The 12,013-nt window shown below is 40.8% G+C and overlaps 1 pseudogene; it reads right to left on the reverse strand.

The window, feature by feature from the left end:
* Window positions 1-11,242: 11,242 nt before the first annotated feature.
* Window positions 11,243-12,013, reverse strand: part of LOC147005043 (disks large homolog 5-like) — a 52,883-nt pseudogene continuing 52,112 nt past the window's right edge.

The raw sequence follows: 12,013 nt of genomic DNA on the forward strand, positions 1-12,013 counted from the left end.
GACTACTTTAGTATTAATGGTTTTGGAGCTGGTCCAGTTTTCAGAAGTTTCATGTTGCCAAATTAAAATTATTATTTTTTTTGTGGTGACTGTATTGTATATATAGTGGGACAGTCAAGTGTGTACATGGAGGAGTTGGGAGTCCTTCCCAGATACGGCCAGCATAGTGTACTGGAAGAGTCTCTGTCTTTGTACAGTCAGTTCTCACTGAATGCCTGAGGAACTTGGAGAAGAGACCCTGAAGACTGCAGCTTATATATGACAGTTAACTTGTTTCCTCTGCAGCTGGCCTCGGAGACAACATGTCCTCCTCAGCATTCATTTCACAGTTGATTGGACGGTGCTGTCATGGGGCTTTACTGGGTGTTGCAGCCATAGGACAGGCTGCTCTCACTCTGGTGGCCTAAGTTCTGGACTTGGGAAAGCATGTCCCTTCCTGCTTTTCCACCAGCTCTACCAGATAGTTGTAAGCCAGGAATTTGGACTCTAGAGTGTTTTACTTATTAGAAGATAAAGTGGCTTCTTCATGGGCCTGGCAGGCCTGTGATCTAGAAGGCATCAAACAACGCTTTCTAGCACAAATCACATTTTGTGAAAGTGACTACTCAGGTTTGTTATGTATGTTAGTCTAAAGAAAAAAATTGCACAGGTTTGAAAAAAAAAAAGACAGAAGTTGGTACCAGGGAATGGGGCATTGCTGGGATAAGCCTGATCATGCTTTCATTTGAAAGAATGTGGATTTGGCGACTTTGGATTTGGAACACAGAGGAATGCTTTAAAAGTGGCTTAATGGGTCATCCAAGTAGGAATATGGAAGACTTTGTTGATGGGAGTAATTTGAACTTTGTTGACCTGGCCCAAGAGATTTCAAAGGAGAAGAATTTCAGAATGTGGCAGAAAGACTGTTTTGTGGTATTTTGGTGAAGAATGTGGCTACTTTTTGCCCTAGACTGAAAAGTCTGCCTGAGACTAAGGTGAAGAGCCTCAGATTAATTGCATTGACAAGGGAAGTTTCAAAAAAAGCCCAGAGGAGACTTTGTTCTCTGGTTAAGTCTTAGGAAGACAAATTTGAACAAGCATAGCAAGCTTTGAAAGGAAAAATATAAAATACATGGTTTGAGTATTAAAGGGTTAACAGGAAGTGAAATGGAGCAAAATCCTGTGTTCTATGAGATAACAGATTAAGGGAGTGGGACCTTGTGGTAAGACTCTACCCAGCTAAATTTAAATTCAGGCCTGGTGGTACATACCTTTAATCCCAGGAGGCAGGCATATTGATCTATGCTGGTCAAAGTCCATCTACAGGGCAAGAACCAGGATAGCCAGGCTTAGGCAGGGAAGTATTTGGAAAACAAAGGCAGTGATAATGTAATATTACAAGGGGGTGATGTTCTAGTTCCTCTAAGCAGCAGAACTTGGCACCTTCAGCCATGTGGCTCTGGCTCTAGTTAGGAATGGAAGGAACTACGAGGACAATTGATGCTGGTTAGTTGGAGCTAAGAAATTAGCAATGATTAAGAAGAGACCAGCATCACTGAGGTAAAATTTGGGAATTGTTTTATGGGAGCACAAAGATGCTATGTTCTAGAGACAGTCCAGGTTGTACTTCATGTGCCTTCTTGACTTGGTAATATGGAAGTGTCACCCAGGTTGCACTGGTTTTGAAGGCATGAGGTATCATGAAGAACAGCTGAGGCTTGGCATTGTGAGAGATCATGGAACACCATTGGAGAAGGTGTAGCCTCAGCTGTAGTTGATGGCCCAGGACTGAGGGTGTCATGAAAAGGATTTGAGGCTTGGCACCATGAAGAGAGCCTATGAGAGGCTATTGGTGAAGCCTAGTTGGAGTGCAACAACCTTGTATATTGGATTTGTCAGTATCATGAGATGATCACCAAGAACAGCAGCTGTAGTGGAGTGGATCAACCTGAGCTTAGAGTGCTACTGAGGGCAGAGGTGGAGAAGTGATGCCATCCCTTAAGAGGAGCCAAAAAGATCAAGTGGAATCCCAGACACTGCAACAAGCAGCTGTAACATTGAAATTACCTTGAAGACTCAAAGATGTTAAAGATGCCAGAGCCATGAAATACATGCTAAGGAAAGCTGCTAACAGGGAGTTGAACCAACCCAGGTTAACACAGTTTGTTGCAGTCAACAAAGATGAAAAGGGAGTGGAGATCTGAAGACCACTTTGACATGAAGGAGATGCAGAGTTTGGAGTTTACCCAGCTGGTTTCCCGTCTTTCTTTGGGGAATTAAATTTAAGTGATTGGATGAATCACAAAAGAGGCCTTGAACTCTGGACTTTTACTATTGTTGAGACAGCTATGTTCTATGAGGATTTTAAAAGTTGAACTAAATGCATTTTGCATTATGTAATGTTTAAGTATGGCCCCCATAGACTCATGTGTTTGAACAAATCTATGGGGGCCAGGGATTGGAAATTGATAGTTTGTATATTCTTGCACTAGGGAGTGGCACCATTTGGAGGTGTGGGCTTTTGGAATAGGTGTGACCTGGTTCAGTAAGTGTGTCACTGTCAATGTGGGCTTAATACTCTCACTTTAGGTGCCTGGAAATCAGTCTTCCACCTGCAGACTTTGGATGAAGATGTAGAATTCTCAGCTCTGCTTGTGCCATGCTCCCACCTTGATGATAATGGACTGAACCTCTGAACCTGTAAGCCAGCCCCATTAAAATGTTGTTTTTATAAGACTTGCCTTGGTCATGGTGTCTGTTCACAACAGTAAAACCCTAACTAAGTAACCAGTCATTTTTATGTAAAACACAATGAAACAAAATCTTGACTCAGAGTAGGGTTATGCTGGCCATGTACCCTGTTATATTCTGTATGTTATGAAGTTTTTTAACCTTATAAATTTCCACATCTCTATGTTTCACATAAGACCTTTCAAATTCAAGATCAATATGAACTATTATGTCTAAAACGGCTTGAGTCAGGGCAGCATTTCCTGCCCTTGTGCATGAGCTCTTTGTGGTTTTTTCATGGAGCTGGCCCTAAGAAATGTCTAGCATACCGTTTTCAGCTCTTGCCCATGTTTTTCATTGGGATGTGCATTCAATAAACCTTCCCTGTTTAACTGAATTCAGTGTTTCTGTGGTTTGTTTGGTGACCCTTGGACAGAAACACTTCCATTCAGCAGGATATAGGACACTGACCCAAGGTCAAGAATGGTGATATCTTGCCATAAATTATGACAAAATGGGGAAGGGGAATTTATTCCTTATGATAAGGATCAGGGGTGGCTTGGTGATTTTTAGGTTTCTATTTGCCATGTGAAACAGTTTCAAGAGCCCATTTCTGATGTCCTTGGAATCATATGTTCCCATAATGATGCACTCAGACATGTCTGGAAACTACCAGGACACTTGTCAGAGAGCTTGATTTCTATAAGGGAGGGAATATTGTTAATTTATACTGCAGGATATTTGGTCACATTCTAAACCCCAAGATTGCGTTAATTCCTGAAAAAAAAAAAAAGAAAAAAACTTCTTATAGTGTAGCTCAGCCCTAGCACAGACCTGTAATCCAAGAGCATTCTGTTAAGTGTACGTTTTTGTCCTGTGGCTCAGCCCTATCACACACATTTAATGCAAAGGAAAATAAAGTCAACACCACGTCTAGAAGTGGAGCAATTAACCAGTTGAAAGGGAATGAATGTAACTATACAGAAGGATGGCCTTTTGGGGGGTGGGGATTGAGACAGGGTTTCTCTGTATATATAGCACTGGCTGTCCTGGAATTGGTTCTGTTGACCAGGCTGGCCTCAAACTCTGAAATCTGCCTGCCTCTGCCTCCCTAGTGCAGGAATTAAAGGCATGTGCCACCACTGTCTGGCCTCAGAAAGAAGGACTTTAAGTTGAAGGATATTTAAGACAGTGTGGAGAGGGATAAAGAATGCTTTCCTACTGGGAGGTCATCAGGGTAGGAAGGTCAGCTGGGTGCTTTCCCTGACTCTCTGAGCTGGCTACTGCTACTGAGTCTTCACTGGTAAAATTAAATGCCTGGCTTATGTGTGTGTTTTAAAAATGTATTTATTAATCATTCCATTGGATTATATCTCACATGATATGCCACTTTTGGTTACCCTCCACTAACCCCTCAAACTACATCTGCACTCTCAGCCTCCACTCTGTCTGGATTAGGATTCTCCTTCACCCACCCTCCCTTTATTGCCCTACTGATTGAGAAACCCACTACACTGGAGCATCAAACCTCCATAGGACCAAGGGCCTCCCCTCCCATTGCTTTCAGTTAGGCCATTCTCTGCTACAATGTATCTGGAGTTATAGATCCCTGCTTATACACTCCTGGGTTAGTGGTCTAATGTCTAGGAGCACTGGGTGGTCCTGCCAGCAGATGTTGTTTTTCAGTAGGATTCCATTCCCCTCTTCACCTCCAGCTTCTCTGCATGCTCCTGCAATGCTCAGTCTAATAGTTGGCTCCAATGGTCAGTTGCTGGCCACACCTCCCAAAGAACCTTCACTCCAGGTTTCTGTCTGCAAGTACCTCTTGACCACAGGAACAGTGTCTGGTTTGGTGTCTGAAGACAGGGTGGATCCCCAGGTAGAGAAGTTCTTGGACGGCCCTTCCTTCAGCCTCTGCTCCATTTCTTGTCCCTGTTAGTCCTTTTCTCAGGAACATTTCTTGGTTAAAATCTTTGAGATTGGTGGATGGCACCATTCCTTGACAGAGAGCATTGGCAGGGGTCTTGTTGGGGTTTGGGGACATGAGGGAGGCATACCTATCTATTGGAGGTGGTCTCTACAGGTTCTATCTCCCTGATGTCTGAGAGTCTCAAGGGTCTATTCCCTGTTCCTCATCCTTCCACCCCCCTTTTATTTTTTTTCGATTTCCTGATTTCCTGTACCTCTCTCCCATCCCTTCCAGTACCTGATACTGCCTCCCTTATTTCCTCCCCTTCCTCTATCCCTCCAAGGTCCCCCTCTACCTCCCAGAATTTTTCTTTTTCCCCCTTAATGCAGGATAGGGTAATGCCAGGACCAAGATTGGGAATGGGTGGTTTAGGGAGCAGGGGGAAGGTGGAGGGGATAGGGGATTTTCAGAGGGGAAACAAGGAAAGGGGATAACATTTGAAATGTAAATAAAGAAAATATATAAAAAAAGGAAAGAAAGAAAGAACATGAGACCAGAATCAACTGACAAGGACACATGGGTTACCACAGAGAGCAGAGGCCCAGTGAGGGTCTGATCTAGGTCCTCTGTATTTATGTTATGGTTTTATAGCCTGGCATTCTTGCAAGATTCCTAACAGTGGTAGCAAGGCTCTCTCTGAATGTTTTGCTTACTTTTTGTACCCTTTTCCTCCACTGACCTGCCATGTCTTGTCCAAGCCTTGATATGATAACATGTGCTGAGTTTTATTGCCTCCTGTTATGCTGTATTTGGTTGATGTTCCTGGGAGGCCTGTGTTTTTCTGAGAGTAGGGGAAGGAGGGTAGATCTCCGGAAAGGGGAGGTGGAGTGGAGAGGGTTGGGGGAAGGAAAGGGATAGAATATACTATACGAATGAAAAATAAACAAGTTGCCCTTCTTTTAAAATTCATTGAGGGAACACCCAACGTCATTCTCTAGACACACCTACACCCACACCCACACCCACACACACACACACACACACACACAGAAGTGAAAACCACAAAAAGTCAATGGTATAGTTTTTTCTTTTTTTTAATATTATTTTTTTTCATTTATTTTTTATTTTTTTATTTTTATTAGATATTTTCTTTATTTACATTTCAAATGCTATCCAGAAAGTTCCCTGTACCCTCCCTCCCGCATGCTCCCCTACTCACCTACTCCCACTTCTTGGCCCTGGTGTTCCCCTGTACTGGGGCATACTTTGCAAGACCAAGGAGCCTCTACTCCCAATGATGGCCAACCAGGCCATCTTCTGCAACCTATACACCTAGTAACATGACCTCAGGGGTACTGGTAAGTTCATATTGTTGTTCAACCTACCAGGTTGCAGAACCCTTCAGCTCTTGGGTACTTTCTCTAGCTCCTCCAATGGGGGCCCTGTGTTTCATCCAAGAGATGACTGTGAGCATCCACTTCTGTATTTGCCAGCCACTGACATAACCTCACATAAGTCAACTAAGGACCTATATCAGGGTCCTTTCAGCGAAATCTTGCTGGCTTATGAAATAGTGTCCGGGTTTGGTGGCAGATTATGGGATGGATCCTGGCTGGGGTAGTCTCTGGATGGTCCATCATTTTGTCTTGGCTCCAAACTTTTTCTTTGTAATTTCTTCCATTGGTACTTTGTTCCCTATTCTAAAGAGGAATGAAGTATCAACATGTTGGTCTTCCTTCTTGATTTTCTTGTGTTTGGCAAATTGTATCTTGGGTATTCGAAGTTTCTGGACAAATATCCACTTATCAGTGAGGGCATATCAAGTGATTTCTTTTGTGATTGGGTTGCCTCACTCAGAATGTTATCTCCAAGATACATCCATTTGACCAAGAATTTCATAAATTCATTGTTTTTAATAGCTGAGTAGTAATCCATTGTGTAAATGTACCACATTTTCTGTATCCATTCCTCTGTTGAAGGACATCTGGATTCTTTCCAGCTTTTGGCTATTATAAATAAGGCTGCTGTGAACATAGTGGAGCATGTGTCCTTATTACCACTTAGAATATCTTTTTGGTATATGCCCAGGAGAGATATTGCTGGATCCTCAGCTAGTACTATGTCCAATTTTCTGAGGAACTGCGAGACTGATTTCCAGAGTGGTTGTACCAGTCCCAATCTCACCAGCAATGGAGGAGTCTTCTTCTTTCTCCACATCCTTGCCAGCATCTGCTGTCACTTGAATTTTTGATCTTAGCCATTCTGACTGGTGTGAGGTGGAATCTCAGGGTTGTTTTGATTTGCATTTCCCTGATCAGTAAGGATGTTGAACATTTTTTCATGTACTTCTCAGCCTCTCAGCCTCATGTACTTCCTCAGTTGAGAATTCTTTGTTTAGCTCTGTACACTGTATATTAATAGGGTTATTTGAATTTTTGGAGTCCAACATCTTGAGCTCTTTGTATATATTGAATATTAGTCCCATATCAGATTTAGGATTGGTAAAAATCCTTTCCCAATCTGTTGGTGGCCTTTTTGTGTTACTGACAGTGTCTTTTGCCTTACAGAAGCTTTGCAATTTTAAGAGGTCCCATTTGTCAATTCTTAATCTTACATCACAAGCCATTGCTATCCTATTCAGGAAATTTTCTCCTTTGCCCATAACTTCTAGGCTTTCCCCCACTTTCTCCTCTATAAATTTCAGTGTCTCTGGTTTTATTTGGAGTTCCTTGATCAATGCACACTTGAACTTTGTACAAGGATATAAGAATGGATCAATTCACATTATCTGCATGATAACCACCAGTTGTGCCAGCAATATTTGTTGAAAATGCTGTCTTTTTTTCCACTGGATGGTTTTAGCTCCCTTGTCAAAGATCAAGTGACCATAGGTGTATGTGATCATTTCTGGGTCTTCAATTTTATTCCATTGATCTACTTGTCTGTGGCTGTACCAATATCACGGAGGTTTTTTTTTTTTTTTATCACAATTGCTCTGTACTACAGCCTATGATCAGGCAAGGTGATTCCCCCAGAGGTTCTTTTATTGTTGAGAATAGTGTTTGCTATCCTAGGATTTTTGTTTTTCCAAATGTATTTGTAAATTGCCCTTTCTAACTCAGTGAAGAATTGAGTTGGAATTTTGATGGGGATTTCATTGAATCTGTAGATTGCTTTTGGCTAGATAGCCATTTTGGCTATATTAATCCTGCCAATCCACAAACATGTGAGATCTTTCCATCATCTGAGATCTTCTTCAGTTTTTTCTTCAGAGACTTGAAGTTCTTGTCATACAGATCTTTCACTTCCTTAGAGTCACACCGAGGTATTTCATATTATTTGTGACTATTGTGAAGGGTGTTGTTTCCCTATTTTCTTTCTCAGCCCATTTATCTTTTTGTAGAGAAAGGTCATTGACTTGTTTAAGTTAATTTTATATCCAGGTACTGCACTGAAGCTGTTTATCAGGTTTAGGAATCTTCTGGTGGAATTTTTTAGGGTTACATATATATATGCTAACATATCATCTGCAAATAGTGATATTTTGACTTCTCCATTTCCAATTTGCATTCCCTTGATCTCCTTATGTTGTGAAATTGCTTTGCTGAGGACTTCAAGTACTATATTTAATAGGTAGGGAGAAAGTGGGCAGCCTTGTCTAGTTCCTGATTTTAGTGGGATTGCTTCCAGTTTCTCTCCATTTAGTTTGATATTGGATAATGGTTTGCTGTAGATTGCTTTTGTTATGTTTAGGTATGGGCCTTGGGTTCCTCATCTTTCCAAGACCTTTACCATGAAGGGGAGTTGGATTATGTTAAATGGTTCCTCAGCATCTAACAAAATGATCATGTGGATTTTGTCTTTGAGTGTGTTTATATAGTGGATTACTTTGATGGATTTCTATATATTAAACCATCCCTGCATCCCTGGGATGAAGCCTACTTGGTCATGATGGATGATTGTTTTGATGTGTTCTTGGATACGGTTTGGGAGGATTTTATTCAGTAATTTTACATCAATATTCATAAGAGATATTGATCTGAAGTTCTGTTTCTTTGTTTGATTTTTGTGTGGTTTAGATATCAGAGTAATTGTGGCTTCATAGAATGAATTGGGTAGAGTACCTTCTGTTTCTATTTTGGGGAATAATTTGAGGAGAGTTGGAATTAGGTCTTCTTTGAAGTTCTGGTAGAACTCTGCATTAAACCCATCTGGTCTTGGGCTCTTTTTGGTTGGGAGAATCTTAATGACTGCTTCTGTTTCTTTAGGGGAAATCGGACTGTTTAGTTCATTAATCTGATCCTGATTTAGCATTGGTACCTGGTTTCTCTCTAGGAATTTGTCCATTTTATCCAGGTTTGCCAGTTTTGTTTAGTATAGACTTTTCTAGGATCTGATGATGTTTTGGATTTCCTTAGGATCTGTTGTCATGTCTCCTTTTTCATTCTGATTCTGTTAATTAGGATATTGCCCCTGTGCCCTCTAGTTAGTCTGGCTAAGGGTTTATCTATCTTGTTGATTTTCTCAAATATCCAGCTCCTGGTTTGGTTGATTCTTTGAATAGTTCTTTTTGTTTCCACTTTGTTTATTTCAGCCGTGCATTTGATTATTTTCTGCTGTCCACTCCTCTTGGGTGACTTTGCTTCCTTTAGTTCTAGAGCTTCTAGTTGTGCTGTCAGGCTGCTAGTGTATGCTCTCTCTGGTTTCTTTTTGAAGGGACTCAGGGCTTTGTGTTTTCTTCTGAGGAATGCCTTCATTGTGTCCCATAAGTTTCAGTATTTTGTTTTAGTATTTTCATTAAACTCTGAAAGTCTTTAATTCTTTCTTTTTTTCTTCATTGACCAATGTATAATTGAGTTTAGTATTGTTCATCTTCTACTTGAATCTTGGTTTTCTATTATTTATGATGTTATTGAAGAACAGCCTTAATTGGTCGCTATCTGAAATAATGCATAGGAAAATTTCAATATTTTAGTAGCTGTTGATGCCTTTTTTGTGACCAATTATATGGTCAATTTTTGAGAAGGTACAATGAAGTGCTGAGAAGAAAGTATATCCTTTTGTTTTAGGATAAAATGTTCTGAGATATCAGTTAAATCCATTTGTTTCATAACTTCTCTTAGTGTCTGTGTGTTTCGGTTGAGATTCTGTTTCCAGGATCTGTCCATTGATGAGACTGGGGTGTTGAAGTCTCTCACCATTATTGTGTGAGGTGCAATGTGTGCTTTGAGCTTTCCTAGAGTTTCCTTAATAAATGTGGCTGCCCTTGGATTTGGAGCATATATATTCAATATTGAGAGTTCATCTTGGAAGATTTTACCTTTTTTTCCTCACCAATTGTGATTCTTTTAATACAAACTGCTACAACAAATATGTAAAGATATGGCAGATTATGCATTTGTTCAAAGCAATTTGATTTAAGCATAAGACAGATTCAAATGGACTAAGGTTGTGCAAAGAATCCAAGGACTTGCCTACTGGCTTCAAGGAAGCCTTTGCTCTAAAGAGAATCCATAGCTGCAAAGGAGACAGGGCACAGTCTGTTGTAAAACGTTAACTTTTGTAAAACCAGGATAATAGTCTTAAATTACGATTATTCTTGCAGCACTGTGTAGTATGTATTCTGTTGACCTCTTTATTTCATAACATAACTTTCCTTTAATTCCATTTTATGGTGGTTGTGTTCAGTTTTCTTTTAAAAATTGCTTTAAATTTATATTAAATTTTGTACATGTTCACAAATTATTGCATAAACAGCACAATCTTCAAAACAGTGTTTGCAAACACATGTCCAATTTAGGAAAAAAAATTCACGTTTCCTCTCTGGCCCTTTCCTTCTTTTTTATTTGTTTTGGAGATTCTCGGTTGGTTTCAAACTTGGTCTGTGAGGGAGGCACACTGTTTTGCTCAGCATTTGACTTGGGCTTGTCTGTGTCTTGTAACATCAGTGGCACTTGGGAAGAGCTCTTTTCAGAGTCACCTTTTAATAAGGTAATAGATGGCTCCACAGAGGTAGCAGGAGCAAGAGCCTGATAGGCTGGCTATTTTCGATGAGTATTTCAAGTGGATCACTAGTGCTCATTGTCTTCAGGGAACAAGCCCAATTATGCACAAGAGACCATCTTCTTGTATACCCATTGGTGACACTGACTTTACTCTATAGCCCAGGCTATTGGGCACTTACGGAGATCGATTTCCTGCTGTGGGTTCTAGGTTTACAAGAGGGGGCAGAAAATCTGAATCAGGAAGATGGTCTTAAGATTCAAGAGTTGTAAATCAATTTTTATTTATAAGAAATACAATGTTTAAAAAACGGGCTTTAAAAGTATAGTTAATATAAAGAGATAAAAGCAAAATACAAACATGAAAACCAATAATAAGAACATATAACATCCCCCAAACCTAAAAAAGAATAAAACCCAAAACTTCAACCAAAACTCTAACAGAAAATTATTGTACATCAGCATCCTCTCACTGCATATTAAGTAGTACAGTCCTACAGCCTGAATCTCCCCTTGGACTCCTGTTGGCAGGGCAGTCACCTCAGTTCTCTCTCAAGGGGGGGTGCCAGAACAAGAAAGGAAACAACACCCTGAATCATCTGGCTCACTGGCTTCCTCCAATTCACACTGGAGAAATGAACTGTGTGGAAGAAGATTCATCCAAGAAAGATTATGGATGTTGGGGATGGAGTTCAGCAGGGGGCTCCTGAGGTGTAAGAGGCTCTCTTCCTGGGCTGTGGAAATTTCATCTCTTGCTGGAGTCTCTGAGACCTAGGAGAGGAAGGCAGTTATAAAGACACAGGGTTGTGTCTCCTACGAGGTTAAGCCAGTGCATGGCAAATACAGAAGTGGATGCTCACAGTCATCTATAAGATGAAACACAGGGCCCCCAATGGAGAAGCTAGAGAAAGAACGCAAGGAGTTGAGGAGTCTTCAACTCTAGGTGGAACAACAATATCAACTAACCAGTACCCCCAGAGTTCATATCTCTAGCTGCATATGTAGCAGAAGATGACCTCAGCCATCTTCTGATGGCAGGGCAAAATGTCAGTCATCACTGAGAAAAGAGGCCCCTTGGTATTGCAAACTTTATATGCCCCAGTACAGAGGAATGCCAGGGCCAAGAACTGGGAGTGGGTGGGTAGAAGAGCAGGGCAGAGGGAGGGTATATGGACTTTTGGAATAGCATTTGAAATGTATATAAGAAAACATCTAATAATAATTTAAAAAAAACATGCTTGGTGGAGACCTAAGTGTCAGCTGTCAGATTGCTGTCTCCCACCACCTCAACAGGACAGTTAACACTGATCTATTAACTGAAACCATTGCTACTATATACAAGCAGGGCAAAATGTCATACAACACTCACAAACACATGGGCTGACAAGCTGCC

Source organism: Mus caroli, unplaced genomic scaffold (genome assembly GCF_978045245.1).
Source record: "Mus caroli unplaced genomic scaffold, Mus_caroli_1 scaffold_4, whole genome shotgun sequence".
Taxonomy (NCBI): domain Eukaryota; kingdom Metazoa; phylum Chordata; class Mammalia; order Rodentia; family Muridae; genus Mus; species Mus caroli.